Consider the following 18,907-nt stretch of genomic DNA (forward strand, 5'->3'; position numbering starts at 1 on the left):
GTGGCTAGGAGTGCAGGGAACAGGGAGCCGGCACTGGCAGCGTGAGAGCGGTGGACGCTGGTAACGAAGGTAAATATCGGGTAACCAAGGGAAGGGCTTCTTGGTTATGGACTCTTTACAGCGGCTGTTGTCTCCAGATGGGTTTTCCCCCAAGCTTCATGGAAGTTGCTGAGGTCGGGAAAAGCTGGATCAGCCCATCTGATTTTGACTCATGGCTCTTTCTCACTTGTCTTTTTAGGATCACTCAGTCTCCTGGCTTGAGACCACGTGCTCCTGACACTGATTTAGGATCTGGAATTGGAGAATACACAAGTTTAACACACTATATAGGCAGTTGTATACGGCTCGTACATCACTGGTCAGGATATTACTGTTTCTGAAGTATCTATGAAAAATATAATCACGTTCTAGGTGCTAAACCAAAAATATCTTATATAAAGATCTAATTAATAAGAAAGAGGAAAACAAACATTTGTTACATAATTTGCCAGCGTCCACCATTATCTTGTGGATTGTTACATTTTGATGTTCATTTAGCCTTTCCACATTCCCATGGCTCTCTGGAGGGTGAGGAGTGTGTGGAATGTGGAAAGCTGCATCAGAAACCATAAGGATAGATATATAATTTGGGTATCAATTATACTAAACCAGAAAAACCCTTTAAAACTCAATTTTATTATAATCACTAAAATTTCAAATAACATACATCTATGTGAGTAACTACAGACACAATTAAATATTCCAAGAAAGGAGGGGGGCAGGTATTGGGGCAATAACCCTAAACTCTCCCTACCTCGCAGCGGAGGTCGTCACCCGATAAGGCGAATTGGCGCTGACGCTCACCGACGGATAACCCTCCCTATCCCTACACTGCTAAGCTAATACATGGGTTATTAGCAAAACCCAAAAACATCTGAAGGGCTTTCAAAGAAGTAGGCTGAACCCAATCATGAATGGCCTGGACCTTGACCGGATCCATTTCAATAGAAGATGGGGACAAAATGAACCCCCAAAAATATATCTATTGTACGCCAAAAAGACATTTCGATCCCTTAACATATAGCGCATTGTCCATGAGAACCTGAAACACTATCCGATACTATTCAACATGGGAATCCCAGTCGTCAGAAAAAAATCAAAATGTCGTCCAAATAGACAATCAAAAACTTGTCAACAAAGTCCCGGAAAATATCATGCATGAAAGATTGAAAGACAGAAGGGGCATTATTGAGCCCAAAGGGCATCACTAGGTACTCAAAATGCCCCTCAGGGGTAATAAATAGGGATGATTGAATACCCTATTATTCGCTTCAACGGATATCCGACTAAAACCTCGCAGCTATTCAAGTATTCGCGAATATCCGATGCCCAATGCAAGTCTATGGGAAAACAGAATAATTTTATGTTGGACCCGTCGGTGAGCTGTGGTGACTGAGGAAGAGGCTAAAATGGATGGGAAAAGGCAGAAACAGTATGGGCACAGCCTGTAGAAGGTTTCTGACTGTATTTCTGCCCCTCCTGATATATCCAAGATGACAGGACGCACACTAACGCGCCACCCGCATTCACTCTCCTCCTCTGATTTCTATCGCATGTGCCATGACACATGTGACAGAAAACTCCTCCCCGGGTCCACCTAAGTCACCCCCCATACCCCCCGGTGATTTCCCATGTTCCCCCGCTGATTTTACCTTTATGCAGCATTGATCCCCCGCATCCCTGCTCCTTCACAATAAACGCTATGCGCATGCGCAGAGTGCGGCTGTCAGGTCAGCTTCCTGAGTTCAGTGGGAGCTGTGGAGCTGCGATGTCTGCACGGACTCTGCTGCTGTGACCCGGGGAGGGTAGGTGCAGATTCTTTGCACCCACACATCTCACATGGAGGGTCTGCACTCTTATAAAATGGGGGACACGTTCCCTGAGCGTGCCCCCCATATTCTAGAAGGTCAAGAGTCGTCATGGGACTTCCAAAATAGAATACAAGGGATTTTTTTTTCTTTACAATAAATTGGTGAAAGAGGGAATGTTTTGGGGAGTGTTTCTTCAATACATTTTTTTTTGTCATCTATTTTTTTTCTACTTTTATTACTGATAGTTGGTGATGTCGGGTATCTGATAGATGCCATGACATCGCCAACTGCTGGGCTTGATGTCAGGTGACATTACACATCTGATATCAACCCCATTTATTACCCCGTTTGCCACCGCACCAGGGCACGGGATGAGCTGGGGCAAAGCGCCAGGATTGGCGCATCTAATGGATGCGCCACTTCTGAGGCGGCTGCGGCCTGCTATTTTTAGGCTGGGAAGGGCCAATAACTATGGACCTTCCCACCCTGAGATTACCAGACCATAGCTGTCCGCTTTACCTTGGCTGGTGAACCAATTTGGGGGGCACCTCATATTTTTTTCTTTATTTATTTATAAATAATTATAAAAAAAATCCTGGGGGCCTCCAAATTGGATCCCCAACCAAGTTAAAGCTGCCAGCTGTGGTCTACAGGCTGCAGCCATCTTCTTTACCCTAACTGGCTATCAAAAATAGGGGGGACCCCACGTCGTTTTTTTTTTAATTATTTATTTTTTTGGCTAAATACAAGGCTAGGCACTCTTTAGTGCCACATGAAGGTCAATATACAACAGAGATCCAAAATATACGATAGTTGAAGTAGCTGGACCAATCACTGAGCCAAAAGGAAAATCAGACCTAAAACGTAACTTTTACTAATCCATAATTAAAAGAACAATAGTTCATAAAAGAGTTAAAACCACGGTTAACAATCGTCTCAAAAATTGGACGATCAACCGGACCAAAGTACAGAGATACTGAGATCCTAAGCAGCACAAAAAGCCTCAGCTGGTTTTGCACATCAGTGTACAGATCTACCAGCACGGCCCGTTAACACACAGATATATATAGTTGTGCTAGCATGTGTACTATAACCAACTGAGGTGTATACACAAATTAGTTATCATATTAGAAACCCCAGTCAGGGGAAACTCACACTGTGTGTATTAATCGGCAGATTTTTATAGAGGAATTTAAAAATAAATATATATATATTCCTCTCTACTAAGGAATGGTCTTACCAAGTTCCAGATTTTATGGCAGGCATTAATTGTCGGTTACCAACTCTAATACGGGGAGCTGTTTCTCAGCACATCAAATCCCATATAGTCGGATGACCACAGTCAGGCAATTTCAACGGTTCCCACTCCCAATGTTTCAATATGGATCATCAGGGGAGTCCAGGTGGGATATCAGCAGTGGACGTCACTAAGCATCGCTTTTTTCATGACCCTCCACAGATGCCCGATTCACTATAATATCAATAAGCACATGTCAGAAAAAATGCCCATGGAACTGCCTATCAGGCCGCATTCGTCATGCCCCATGGTTACATTAACTCACCGCATCCAGGCGCGTGTAAGACCTGATTCAAGCTTGCCGCGCTTGACGTCTGGAGTGACGCTCCAGATATAGCACGGCGCATGCGCGGATTAGTTGGAATGGTGACGCGCACTCCCAGAATACCTCCGGACCGGAAGTTACGCGTCACCTCAGGCAGCGTCGCTGAGGAGACGTCACCGTCCTCAACCGATGTCGTCACATCCGGGTGAGTGGAACGCAAACAGCTCCACCATGGATAGTTATGTTTATGCTGCCTAGCAACCTCATTGTTTTACTATCTCGGCTGCATTTACCAATATACGGCATTGGGCCCAAGTCCATATACAAATGCCGGTATATATACACTGTCACAGGCCAGGTTAGTTATATGAAAAGATTAATAGAGCCACATTAGGCTTGGTACAGCCAAAATGATGTATATAGAGAAAGCAGAAGAAACAGAAAAACGGAAAATACAGTAGGAGGACAAGATGTATTGTAGAATAGGCACCGGCCCATTCCACAGCCCTTATCAAAACACAGGTCATTTGAAACATCAGTCAGTAGGAATTCAGTTTTCCAAAGGGGCTCCCAGAGAGAGGGTAAACAGCTACCCCTGGGCCGCCAGGTGGAGCTAGATATAGCCAGAGGGGGGCTAGAGGAGCAGTAATTCTTATTTAAGGGGGATAGACAAGATCATCAAAACATGGTTACCATCAGGTGGCAAAGTGCCAAGAGCTAAAGTGCATACTATTCACTGACCCTAGATGTTATTGCACACTACCTAACATGTGGGGGTCGGCACCCTATCATATCCCACGCCAATGGTGCCCCCACTCGGGCGTCGGCTTTCCCTCCTAGCAGGGCCCTAATTCTAAGGTGCTCCTAGGAAAGGGGAGAAAGAAAGGGATTCATTTAATCCCATCGGTGCCATAGTATCCAGAGTGTAAATCCAGAAGCATTCCTTCTGGAGGATGGTCTTGTCCCAATTCCCACCACGTAAGGGAGGATGGATCAAATCGATCCCCATTATCTTAAAGCTTCCCAGGTCACCATTGTGGGAAGTATTGAAGTGTCTTGCTACTGGTGTGTCATTTTTGTTTATGATGTCATTTTTGTGTTCCCCCACTCTGCGCCTCAACTCCCTGATGGTCTTGCCGACATACAGCTTTCCACACCCACAGCTTACCTTGTACACCACCCCCTTCGATTTGCAAGTTATAAAAGATCTCAGAGAATATATCTTACTGCCTGTTGAATTTTTGAATTCCTTTCCTTCTTCTATATATTTGCAATTTATACAGTTGTAGCACTTGAAACAACCTCTTACATCACTTTTTTTGGCTGGTCCATTCTCTTGAAAGTGACTATGGACCAGTCTATCACTTAAAGATCTTGCTTTTCTGTAGGTGACGGATGGATGATCCGTGAGATGTTTGTCAATCGCAGGGTCCATATGTAATATGGGCCAGTGTTTAGACAGTATCTTTCTTAGGTCCACTGCACCATTATTAAATGTAGTAATGAACCTAAGGGTCTCTGTGGTGGTAACATTTTGACTATTGGGATGTAACAAGCCACTGCGATCCAAGCTACGCGTGGACCTGTAGGCCTTCCCAATGACCTGTTCGGGATAGCCCCTCTCTCTTAGGCGTCCCATCAGATCCACCGACTGTGCTTCAAAAGCCGCATCGTCTGAACAGTTTCTCCGCATTCTTGTGAACTGTCCCTTGGGAATCCCCCTCTTGAGGGAGCCCGGGTGAGCACTCTCCCATTTTAACAGGGAATTAGACGAGGTGGCTTTTCTATATGTTGTTGTTCTCAGCCGACCCTCTGGTCCCCTTTCGACCAGAACATCGAGAAACGCCAACCTGTCTCCACCTACTTCACTGGTGAAGCGTAGGCCAATGTTATTATCGTTCAGTCTGGCCATAAAGGTGTGAAAATCCACCTCAGAGCCCTTCCAGATAAGGAAGATGTCGTCTATGTATCTAGTCCATAGGACGACGTCCTCCGTATCTATCAGGCCACCAAACACCACCTTCTCCTCCCACCAGCCCAGGAGGAGGTTGGCATACGATGGGGCACAGCACGTCCCCATCGCAGTCCCCCTGAGCTGATGGAAGAGCCTCCCATCAAAGGTAAAGATGTTCTTGGTTAAACAGAAAATGAGGGCCTTAATGACAAAGTCATTATGCTGCATGTATTGATTTCCTCTGGTGCTTAAAAAGTACCTTACTGCCTCCACTCCAGCCTCATGAGGAATGGAGGAATACAAAGCCTCCACATCGATACTGCACAGAAGCATGCCTTCCTCGAGAAAGATATCATCAATTCTTCGTAGGAAATCTGTGGTGTCCCTCAAGTATGAGTTAAGGGAGACCACAAATGGTCTTAGTATCCTGTCAACATAAATGCTCAATTTTTCAGTTATACTACCAATGCCAGACACTATGGGGCGGCCTCTCAAGGGGTTACACCCCTTGTGTATTTTTGGCAAGATGTAGAACGTTACCATTACTGGGAAGAGAGGTAGTAGGTAGTCAAACTCGTTTTTATTTATGATATTCAAGACAAGAGCTTCGTCTAGCATATTCCTTAGTTCGTTTTTAAATCTCAAGATTGGATTTGAATCAAGTCTGGCATAACATGCCTCATCATTGAGAATCTCCAGACAGATGTTTTTGTAGTCATTGGAATCCAGTATCACCACGTTACCACCCTTATCAGAGGGCTTGATGGTGATACTGGAGTCCTTTTCTAAGGTTTGTAAACTGAGCATTTCCATTTTTGACAGGTTATACCGACCCCTGCGTGTTCTTGTGCTATTTTTAATGTCCTCAGTCACCAAGTTGACAAAAACATCTATCGCATCCGTCTCTGCACAGGTAGGTGGCGTTTTCACGCTTCTATTTTTTAGGTCCGTGAATGGCCCTTCACCATGATCGTTAGGATTAGTATCACTCAAATGAAAGAGTAATCTAACGTCTTCTAGAAGGTCACCTGGGATTCCTAGTTCAGCTGATGATTTCTCATTTTGTTTGTTGAAGAATTTTTTCCACTTGAGTCGTCTAGCAAACAAGTTAAGGTCCTTGATTGCTGTAAACTCACTGAAATCAGTGGTGGGGACAAAAGACAAGCCTTTGTTCAAAACCAATAACTCAGTGTTGTTGAGTGGTCTAGAAGACAGGTTTAACACCTGAGGAACTCCGCCCATTATATGGGATTTGGTAGACCCTTGCTCCTCAGGTGGTACTGGTTGTCTAAAAAACCTCCCCGACCCTGATTAAAGTTGGCTCCTCTGTAATTTCCTCTCCCTCTCCCCCTCTGTTTCTTGTATTGTTGTTGAGGTTTGAACCTAGTGTCCGTATCGGAAAGTTCTGCGTCTGTGGAGGAGAACTCAGTCTCACTCTGTCTGGCAGCTCGATTAGTAGAGGGAATATATACCATGTTGTCTTTGAAGTCTTGAAGATCCCTAATGTAAAATTTATGTTTTCTCTCTTTTAATCTGTATTGGAATTTCTCAATTACACCTTGTAACACAAGTTCTTTATTTGCAAACTCGCCTTCACTGGAGAATTTGCGTGTTACATCGATGTGTTCCTTCAGGGAATCTTCAAGGGTGGACAGGTTTTTCCTCTCTTCCTCCAACAGAAGTTTCATAAGCCTAAGGGAGCTCTCAGTCGCTTCCTTCTCCCATCTGCCTATGAATTCGGGATTTTTTAGCCGATACCCCGGCTGGAGTGTTATCCTTAGGTGTCTAGGAACTATTTTGTCTTTAAGATAGCTTTCTAGTGATTGGACCTCCCACCAGGATATTATCCGCTCCTTATATACTCTGGTGAGGTCCTTGAAAGCACCGCTCAAAGTTGGAGTGTACCTCTTTAATACAAGATTTTTCTCAGAGAAAACATCTTTGGCCTCAGAGGCCCATTGCCTAGTGTCAATGTCTGTCGATAAGAAACCTGCCAATGGTTCATTACTACATTTAATAATGGTGCAGTGGACCTAAGAAAGATACTGTCTAAACACTGGCCCATATTACATATGGACCCTGCGATTGACAAACATCTCACGGATCATCCATCCGTCACCTACAGAAAAGCAAGATCTTTAAGTGATAGACTGGTCCATAGTCACTTTCAAGAGAATGGACCAGCCAAAAAAAGTGATGTAAGAGGTTGTTTCAAGTGCTACAACTGTATAAATTGCAAATATATAGAAGAAGGAAAGGAATTCAAAAATTCAACAGGCAGTAAGATATATTCTCTGAGATCTTTTATAACTTGCAAATCGAAGGGGGTGGTGTACAAGGTAAGCTGTGGGTGTGGAAAGCTGTATGTCGGCAAGACCATCAGGGAGTTGAGGCGCAGAGTGGGGGAACACAAAAATGACATCATAAACAAAAATGACACACCAGTAGCAAGACACTTCAATACTTCCCACAATGGTGACCTGGGAAGCTTTAAGATAATGGGGATCGATTTGATCCATCCTCCCTTACGTGGTGGGAATTGGGACAAGACCATCCTCCAGAAGGAATGCTTCTGGATTTACACTCTGGATACTATGGCACCGATGGGATTAAATGAATCCCTTTCTTTCTCCCCTTTCCTAGGAGCACCTTAGAATTAGGGCCCTGCTAGGAGGGAAAGCCGACGCCCGAGTGGGGGCACCATTGGCGTGGGATATGATAGGGTGCCGACCCCCACATGTTAGGTAGTGTGCAATAACATCTAGGGTCAGTGAATAGTATGCACTTTAGCTCTTGGCACTTTGCCACCTGATGGTAACCATGTTTTGATGATCTTGTCTATCCCCCTTAAATAAGAATTACTGCTCCTCTAGCCCCCCTCTGGCTATATCTAGCTCCACCTGGCGGCCCAGGGGTAGCTGTTTACCCTCTCTCTGGGAGCCCCTTTGGAAAACTGAATTCCTACTGACTGATGTTTCAAATGACCTGTGTTTTGATAAGGGCTGTGGAATGGGCCGGTGCCTATTCTACAATACATCTTGTCCTCCTACTGTATTTTCCGTTTTTCTGTTTCTTCTGCTTTCTCTATATACATCATTTTGGCTGTACCAAGCCTAATGTGGCTCTATTAATCTTTTCATATAACTAACCTGGCCTGTGACAGTGTATATATACCGGCATTTGTATATGGACTTGGGCCCAATGCCGTATATTGGTAAATGCAGCCGAGATAGTAAAACAATGAGGTTGCTAGGCAGCATAAACATAACTATCCATGGTGGAGCTGTTTGCGTTCCACTCACCCGGATGTGACGACATCGGTTGAGGACGGTGACGTCTCCTCAGCGACGCTGCCTGAGGTGACGCGTAACTTCCGGTCCGGAGGTATTCTGGGAGTGCGCGTCACCATTCCAACTAATCCGCGCATGCGCCGTGCTATATCTGGAGCGTCACTCCAGACGTCAAGCGCGGCAAGCTTGAATCAGGTCTTACACGCGCCTGGATGCGGTGAGTTAATGTAACCATGGGGCATGACGAATGCGGCCTGATAGGCAGTTCCCTGGGCATTTTTTCTGACATGTGCTTATTGATATTATAGTGAATCGGGCATCTGTGGAGGGTCATGAAAAAAGCGATGCTTAGTGACGTCCACTGCTAATATCCCACCTGGACTCCCCTGATGATCCATATTGAAACGTTGGGAGTGGGAACCGTTGAAATTGCCTGACTGTGGTCATCCGACTATATGGGATTTGATGTGCTGAGAAACAGCTCCCCGTATTAGAGTTGGTAACCGACAATTAATGCCTGCCATAAAATCTGGAACTTGGTAAGACCATTCCTTAGTAGAGAGGAATATATATATTTATTTTTAAATTCCTCTATAAAAATCTGCCGATTAATACACACAGTGTGAGTTTCCCCTGACTGGGGTTTCTAATATGATAACTAATTTGTGTATACACCTCAGTTGGTTATAGTACACATGCTAGCACAACTATATATATCTGTGTGTTAACGGGCCGTGCTGGTAGATCTGTACACTGATGTGCAAAACCAGCTGAGGCTTTTTGTGCTGCTTAGGATCTCAGTATCTCTGTACTTTGGTCCGGTTGATCGTCCAATTTTTGAGACGATTGTTAACCGTGGTTTTAACTCTTTTATGAACTATTGTTCTTTTAATTATGGATTAGTAAAAGTTACGTTTTAGGTCTGATTTTCCTTTTGGCTCAGTGATTGGTCCAGCTACTTCAACCACATGAAAGTCACTAAAGAGTGCCAGCTTAAAATATGCAGGGAGGTGGGACATTATATATGTGTTTGACATCGGTCTGCCTGTCTATTCATCTATCCATTCCATCTATCCTTTTTTATCTATCTATCTATCTATCTATCTATCTATCTATCTCTCTATCTATCTCTCTATCTATCTAATCTATCTACCATCTTTGTAGCTGAATAATCTGTTTCTGGTTTCTCTACTGCAATACAGAGGTCAAGATTACCAAATCTACCTATGTTTTTCATTACAGGCAGTGTCTCAATGGGTAGAGCTACTACCTATGAACAATTAGTTCACAAGTTTGAGTCCTGGCCGCCTCGGTAAAGAATTTAATTTAATTTATTTATAATTATAAATTATAATTATTATTTATTGATAATTATAATTTAATTTAATTATGCACTGTGGGGAGGAGACGGACATCAGCTGTGAGCCGTGGGACACACCTCTAAAATCGGGGAAGTTCAGGGAATGAGTCTGCATTGAGCACTCGCTCAGATGTCGCTGAGTCAGTATGGATTACGCTGGATATTTGGGGGGTTAATAAAGTGGTGACAGAGGGGCTTTTTGGTGTTGTGTTTATTTACTTTACTTACAGATTAGTGATGGCGTTTCATAGACGCTGCCATGACTAATCTTCGACTTAGTGGCAGCGATGTGTTGCTATTAACTCCTTATATTACCCTGATTGCCACCGCATCACGGCAATCAGGAAGGCCCGGTAACACGCCGGGACTGTCGCATCTAATGGATGCAACATTCTCGAGGCAGCAGTGGGCTGATATTCTCGGCTGCGAGAGGGGGGGGGGGGCGTAACCATGGCCCTCGCCCTCCCCAGCCTGGGATTACCGGCCCGCTGCTGTGTGCTTACCTTGGCTGGGTATCATTTGGGGGGGACCGTACGTCGTTGTTTTAAATTATTTATTTATTTTACTACACGATATAGACCCACCCACCGGTGGCTGTGATTGGTTGCAGTAAGACAGCTGTCACTCAGCATGGGGGCGTGTCTGACTGCAACCAATCATAGGCGCCAGTGGGCAGGGGAAGCAGGAAATATGAGATTGAATAATGTGCGGCCGGCATTTTCAAAAGCTGGAGAATCCGCCACAGTATGACAGCCGTGCAGCGCCGTGCCCGTGATCGGTGAGTAAGAAAGAGAGAGGGAGAAACCAACTGATCATATGCCCGCTGGCTTATATAGCCCCTATGACGCCGTATGGCCAAGCCAATCACAGTAACACCACAACAAAGATGACTGCGGCGTAAAGGCCGCTTTACACGCAGCGACATCACTAAAGCGATGTCGTTGGGGTCACGGAATTTGTGACGTACATCCGGCCGCGTTAGCGATGTCGTTGCGTGTGACACCTACGTGTGATCGAAAATGGTCGCAAAATCGTTAATTGTTGACATGCTCTCCTATTCCCAAAAATCGTTGCTGCTGCAGGTACGATGTTGTTCATCGTTCCTGCGGCAGCACACATCGCTATGTGTGACACCGCAGGAATGTGGAATCTCACCTTACCTGCAGCCGCCCGCAATGAGGAAGGCAGGAGGTGGGCGGGATGTTCGTCATGCTCATCTCCGCCCCTCCGCTTCGATTGGGTGGCTGCTCAGTGACGTCGCTGTGACGCCAAACGAACCGCCCCCTTAGAAAAGAAGCAGTTCGCCGGTCACAGCGACGTTGCTAGGCAGGTAAGTAGTGTGACGGTTCGGAGCGATTTTATGCGCCACGGGCAGCGATGTGCCCGTGACGCACAAACGATGGGGGCGGGTATGCATGCTAGCGATTTCGCTAGTGAGATCGCAGCGTGTAAAGCGGCCTTTACTGTGAGGGCAAGCAACGTCAGATGTGTTAATTGGCTGGAAAAAGGAAGTCCAGAAATGATAATGAAAGTACCGGAGCGAATACCATATTAGCCGTCGGATAGCGAATACCTCAAATACCCCATTATCCGTCGGATACCGAATAGTGGCGAATACATTCGCTCATCCCTAGTAATAAACACTGTCTTCCATTCATCACCCTGCTTAATGCAAATGAAATTATACGCCCCCCCAAAGATCGAGCCTAGTAAACCAACTAGCACCCTTCACTCTAGAAAACAGGTCGAATATCTGAGGCAATGGATACTAATATTTAACCGTAATTTTATCAAGGAGACGATAGTCAATACAGGGTCGCAATGAGCCATCCTTCTTGGCCACAAAGAAAAAACTAGCACCCAAAGGTGAAGATGATGACCTACTATATTACAGGGAGATTTATGTAAATTGGAGGATTGGGCTGAGAAGTGGCAATTGAAGTTTAATGTAGATAAATGTAAAGTCATGCACTTGGGTAGAGGAAATAACATTTATGATTATGTACTTAATTGTAGAACACTGGGTAAAACAGACATAGAAAAAGACTTGGGTGTATGGGTGCATGGTAAACTTCACTTTAGTGGACAGTGTCAGGCAACTGTTGCCAGGGCTAATAAAATAATGGGATGTATTAAAAGAGGTATAAGTGTTCATGACCGCACTTAGAATACTGTGTACAATTCTGGTCACCGATATATAAAAAGGACATAGCTGAACTGGAGAGGGTGCAGAGAAGAGCCACCAAGATTATTAGAGGAATGGGTGGGCTGCAATACCAAGACAGATTATTAAACTTGGGGTTATTTAGTTTGGAAAAACGAAGGCTTAGGGGGGATCTAATCACAATGTATAAATATATGAGGGGACAGTACAGAGACCTTTCCAATGATCTTTTTACACCTAGGCCTGCGACTGGAACACGGGGGCATCCGCTACGTCTTGAGGAAAGAAGGTTTAATCATAATCACAGACGAGGATTCTTTACTGTACGAACAGTGAGACTGTGGAACTCTCTGCCGCATGATGTTGTAATGAGTGATTCATTACTAACATTTAAGCAGAGCCTGGACGCCTTTCTTGAAAAATTTAATATTACCAGTTATGTATTTTAGATTTTATGACAGGGTATTGATCCAGGGAACTAGTCTGATTGCCGGATGTGGACGAAGGAAGGAAATTTTTTCCCCATTGGAACTTGTTTGACACATTGGGGTTTTTTTGCCTTCCTCTGGATCAACATGTTAGGCTACGGGTTGAACTAGATGGACTTAGAGTCTCCCTTCAACCTTAAAAACTATGATACTATGATACTATGATGACGGTCTGATGTGACCCTTCTCCAATGACTCCTTAATATAAGCATAGCATAGCAACATGTTCAAGTACATATAAATTGAAAAGCCGTCCCTTAGGAAATTTACATCCAGGCACTAATTCAATAGCCCAGTCATAGTCCGTATGCGGAGGCAAGGACGCAGCCTTGGTCTCATTAAACACATCCATGAAATCCGACAAATAGTCAGGGACCTCCTGTGTCTGAGACGAAATAGACAACAGGAGTATCACTATGCACACAATGGCAGCCCCAACTAGTCACAGATAAAGATGTCCAATCTAGAACTGGATTATGGGTTTACATCCAATGAAATCCCAGAACCAAAGTGTCATGCAAATTATGCAACACCAAAAACTTACAATACTCCTGGTGGTCTGGTGCGACCCGCATTGTCACCTGGGTCCAACACTGGGGCTTATTTTCAGCTAAAGTAGTAGCATCAATACCCCTCAAAGGAATAGTAGTTTTCAAAGGTACCATAGGGAAACCACAGCCCTCAGCAAAACCAAAATCCATCAAGTTTAGGGCAGCTCCTGAATCAATAAAAGCCATAGCAGAAAATTACAACAGGGAACAGATCAAAGAAACTGACAAAAGAAACTTAGGCTGCATAATACCCAAAGTAAATAAACGGGCAAATTGTTTTTCGCGCTTAGGGCAGACGGAAATAGTAAGAGAGGCATCTCCACAGAAAAACCATAGCTTATTATGCCATATAAAACCCTGCTGTTCAGCCCTAGAGAGGACCCTATTATACTGCATAGGCTCCGGAGACTGCTCTGAGAGCAACACCTCTGCTTGCATTGTTTTACGATCACGTAAACATCACGTAACCATCTATCAATCTGAATGGCCAATGACATAGAGTCATTGAGACCAGAGGGAACAGGAAAGCCCACCATAACATCCTTTACAGGCTCTTCCAACCCCTTCCGAAAAAGAGCCGCAAGAGCTGCATCATTCCATTTAATAAGGACTTACGAAATTTCTGACAATATATCTCTGCGGGTTCCTGACCCTGGATCAAAGCCAATAATGTCTTCTCGGCTTGATCAGTAGCATTGTGTTCATCATATAACAACCGCAGAGCCTGAAAAAAATCCACATCAGCAAGATAGGATCTTCAGGCGCCAGGGAAAAAGCCCAATCCTGGGGGTCACCACGCAACAGAGTGATAACAACTTGAACTCACTGCCTGGAGGACCCTGAGGACTTTGGTTTCAAGGCAAAAATTAACATGCAATTGTTCTTAAAGTTCAAGTTCAAAAACTTAGACCAATCCCCAGAAAACAAATCAGGGACAGAGATCTTAACTTGATCAGCTAATTGTGTAACATTCATTGCAGCACAAGATCCTCCACGGCACCCAGAGACAAAGAGGAAAAATAAAAAAAAATTCTCACACATTTTTTTTTCCTTCTTTTGAGTACCCTAGGATCTAAATGTGGCCGGTGCTACTGTTATGATTCAGTGACTGAGGAGGATCCGAAAAAAGGACAAAAACTGGGAAACACAGAGTTTTACCAGAGGGGTTGGAATCTTAGCGGACTGCAGACCTCACGCTGACACACAACTAGAAGTAGACATGGGACGTGCCTACGATGACCTGGTTGCCTCGACACAGCCGGAGAACTAATTATTCCTACTGAGAGAAATACAAGAAAAGCTAATCTGCCTCAGAGCAGCTACCCAAAGATATAGATAGGCCCCACATATAAAGATTACGGTGATGCATGAAAACACAATACACAGGTAGAAAACGGATTCAGCAAAGATGAGGCCAAAACTGTCTATATAGGAAAGGATAGAAAAGAGCACTGTCTGCAGCCGTGCAAAACCCTAGAAAATACCAACACGCCTGATGAGGAAAAATACTGAGTCCACATGGACTCTGCCCCCACTATATCAGTACTCTGGTGTTACTGGGATCCAAGCAAAACACTAATATAGAGGGGGGACTGAAATCAGTACCAAGCATGACAAAACAAAATATATTGCAGAAAAGGAAGCAAGGTACACAGATATTCCCAGCAGAGAATGTCCAACTCCACCCAAACTCCACACAAGCAAAATCAGAAAATAAGCCTAAGTACCTAAACAGCAACAACAAGAAAGTGGAAGCAATCAGCAAGGTACAAAGACCAGACTTATCTGTTATGAGTCCAGGTAGAAACAGAAGGTTAGGCTGGTTTCAGGATGTCCTAGAGCACAAGAGGAAACATTGAGCACCAGCCAGGAACAAGAGAACACTACACAGTTATATAGGCCAGTCAGAAACACCTAATTTCCAATCCTCATCAGCTGTCTGGCTTGTATTAAGCAAGCTAACTCCACTTCCAGCATTGGCCACAAGAGGGAGCCCAAAACTGGAACCCAGTCCAAATGTGTTCACAATACTGGGCCTCTAACTGGTATATATGTTCCCATATGGATTTATTTGTCCCTATCCTGGTATATATATATATCCCCTCCTGGGCTATGTCCCCTTCCTGGTATATATGTCATCCTCCTGGTATATATGACCTCTGCCTGGCATATTTGTTTACCGCAAAAAGAAGAAAACCGAACATTTTACTCACCTTCCCTGGCTCCCACGTCACACGGTGTCCTCTCTTAGCGTTGAAGCATTTCAGCTGGATTGTGCACCCTATGATGCGCATCCAGCTGAAGCAAGGCAGGGGCTGGGGTCGGTAGGCCCCCCACCACCACCGATGATCGTCTTCAGCTCACTGAGTGCCTACCTGCCTCAGTCGGCTGCCGCTCACGTCCTTGCCACCCTCACTCCTCTGTTTCCTGCAGCAGTGTGATGAGGTCGCAGAGTGATGACCTCATTACAATGTTGCACGCTGGGAAGTGGGATGACGTGCCTGCACCCTGCTATGCTCCACTCACTTTGCCTACAGCACACATGGCTAATTTGCATATGATGCCCTTGAAGGGCTTTGCCTGCAACTTAGCGATGTGTTGTAGTGGTTGAAGTCACACTGCCGGGCTCCTCTACTGCAGCTGTGACTGGAGGCCAGTGAAGATGGCATCCGGTCAGCCCGGAGCTTAATACAGCTAAGTAATTACCCTGGGCCCGGCCGGGCCCTCTTCTTCATCAGCCACCATACACCAGTCATGGTTGTAATGACCTGATGGTTGCCCTGTCTGCCATGCACCTAAACAGTAATTATCCATCAGATATGCGGTATCACCGTACTCAGGAGAAATTGCCCAAATAATTATATGTTGCATTTTCTCCTGTTACCCTTGTGAAAATAAAAAATAAGGGCTAAAGCAACATATTTACTGGAAAAAGTAAAATTTTCATTTTTTTCCTTCCACATTGTTTTAATTCATGTGAAGAACCTGAAGGGTTAATAAACTTTTTGAATGTGGTTTTGAGTAGTTTGAGGGGTGCAGTTTTTACAGTGATGTCACGTTTGGGTATTTTCTGCCACATAGGCCTCTCAAAATCACCTTAACTGTTATGTAGTCCCTAAAAAAGAATTGTATTTGTAAATTTTGTTGGAAAAATTAGAAACTGCTAATGAACTTTTAACTTTTCTAACTTTATAACATAAAAAAAGTTTAAAAAATGATGCTGATGTAAAGTAGACATGCGGTAAATGTCCTTTATTAACTATTTTGAGTGATAGAACTCTCTTGTTTTAAAGGTAAAAAAATTCAATGTTCAAAAGTTGCAAAAGTTTCACATGCTTTGTCACTTTTTTTACATAAATAGACGCAAATAATATCAAACAAAATTGACCACTAAATTCCAGCAATATCACCATATATATATATATATATATATACTGTGTGTATGTATATACTGTATGTATATATATATATATATATATATATATATATATATATATATATATAATACCACATACCACACTGTGGTTAGAATTGAAAAAAAATGGCCTAAAGCAGGCTTTGGTACAAAAGGGTTAATGATATCTGCAGTTTCTATTTTGAAAACTAATTACAGATTGGTTATTTTCAATGTTATTATTCAGCTCAGAGGAAAATATATGCAGTAATCTTGTAAGATTCCCTAAGGCAGATGTAGGCAGCTCTAATGTTCAGTATCATTAATTTCATTCTTATTTCATTACATTTAAACATGTAAGAAGGAGAAATAACTTAATTGTTCTTTTGAATTTTTTAGCAGTTTATTTCTTTGTGCTTCAATAAATAAATCATATTTACTTTCTTCTTTTTTTCCTCAGTGGAAGAAGAAACACTGCGGTATACTGAATTGGAATAGTGGACTTTTTATGAAAATAAAGTATTGAAGCTACTTTTATTAACTTATTTTACAATGATTACACAAACAAATGTAACTTGACATATTTATTGGCTATTTGATTAAATTGTTGTTAAAGAATCTAAATTCTAGTTCTACAAATAAAGAAAAAAGTGAAATGGTGAAACTAAGACGTATTTATATGCTTTTTTTTAATAGGTTTCAACAATATTAAAACAACTCTTTATTACTAACTAATTTGTCTCAGAATATTTGTGGTGCTTACCTGATCATTTTTGTTTTCACTGGTAACTTAAGGCCGCTTTACACGCAACGCCATCGCTAACGAGATGTCATTGGGGGTCACGGAATTCGTGACGCACATTTGGCCTTGTTAGCAACGTTGTTGCATGTGAAACGCAGGAACGACCGTTATCTATCAAAATTACTTACCTTATCGTTGATCGTTGATGTGCCGTTCCTTTCCCGATTATCGTTGCTGTTGCAGGACGCAGGTTGTTCATCGTTCCTGCGGCAGCACACATTGCTATGTGTGACACCGCAGGAAAAGGGAACTACATCGTATCTGCGGCCGCACACAATGAGGAAGGAAGGAGGTGGGCGGGGTGTTCCAGATACGTTCGAGAATGGTTCTAGCAGCAAAAAGACAAGCTAATTACTAGCTGCCTTTCGGCTGTAATAGTGTGAGTCACTCTGTGACTCACACTATTATGAAATTTCAGCGTATAGTGTGCGGGAACAGCGCATTCAGATCACTGCTGTATGTATAATGGCATTTTCGCGCGTGTAGTGGGGCGGGCCAGCATGTCAGCTAATCCCAGACACACACAGCTAAGTGGACTTTTAGTCAGAGAAGCAACGGCATGTGTGATAGGATGTCCATGTCACATGTCCATGCATTATAAAAACGAACATTTCCTCCAGCACGCCATTATCTGCCTTCTGCGTCTTGGTGTCAGTCACCGCTGGCGTAGCTCCTGTCTCCGATACTGCTGTGTACGCTCTATACACAGCGCTATACAGAACAGGGATAGAAGTTTCTATTAGTCCTTTTAAGTGCTAATACCGGCAGGGTCAGAGCCATAGGTGACAGTCAGGTCCGTGAAAACAGATTTTAACAGCTACACAAGATGACAGCGTCTGTGTAGCTAAGGTCAGGGATTTCCTCGCTGCATTTCCCCATTAGGAGGGATAGAAAGTGAGGCTTCCTTTCCTCTACCCAGACCCACAACCCTGCCACTGTACCCTCCTGCCCTTTGCACACTCAAACTCATTGTTACTAAGCCATTATACTAGCAAACACTGAGTAAACTTAGTGGCATCCTAAAAGTGGCTGTTGGACTTCCATTAGTGTCCCACTGGTGCAAAGCTATTTGCAGCACCACTGCATTGCACACTCAAGCTCATTGTTACAAAGCCATTATAATACCAAACACTGAGGAAACTTACTGGCATCCTAAAAGTGGCTGTTGGACTTCATTAGTGTCCCACTAGTGCAAAGATATTTGCAGCACCTCTGCATTGCACACTCAAACTCATTGTTACTAAGACATTATACTAGCAAACACTGAGTAAACTTAGTGGCATCCTAAAAGTGGCTGTTGGACTTCCATTAGTGTCCCACTGGTGCAAAGCTATTTGCAGCACCACTGCATTGCACACTCAAACTCATTGTTACTAAGCCATTATACTAGCAAACACTGAGTAAACTTAGTGGCATCCTAAAAGTGGCTGTTGGACTTCCATTAGTGTCTCACTGGTGCAAACCTATGTGCAGCACCTCTGCATTGCACACT

At 43.7% G+C, this 18,907-nt stretch overlaps 1 protein-coding gene across 1 annotated transcript in view; it reads left to right on the plus strand.

Moving 5' to 3' along the window:
- SLC4A9 (solute carrier family 4 member 9) overlaps positions 1-17,305 on the plus strand; it is an 890,846-nt gene extending 873,541 nt beyond the window's left edge. The window contains exon 22 of the mRNA XM_075344573.1: positions 17,074-17,305. The gene's annotated coding sequence lies outside the window, so the exon portion shown is untranslated. The remainder of the gene's footprint in view (positions 1-17,073) is intronic.
- The last annotated feature ends 1,602 nt before the right edge of the window (positions 17,306-18,907 follow it).

Source organism: Anomaloglossus baeobatrachus, chromosome 4 (genome assembly GCF_048569485.1).
Source record: "Anomaloglossus baeobatrachus isolate aAnoBae1 chromosome 4, aAnoBae1.hap1, whole genome shotgun sequence".
Taxonomy (NCBI): Eukaryota; Metazoa; Chordata; class Amphibia; order Anura; family Aromobatidae; genus Anomaloglossus; species Anomaloglossus baeobatrachus.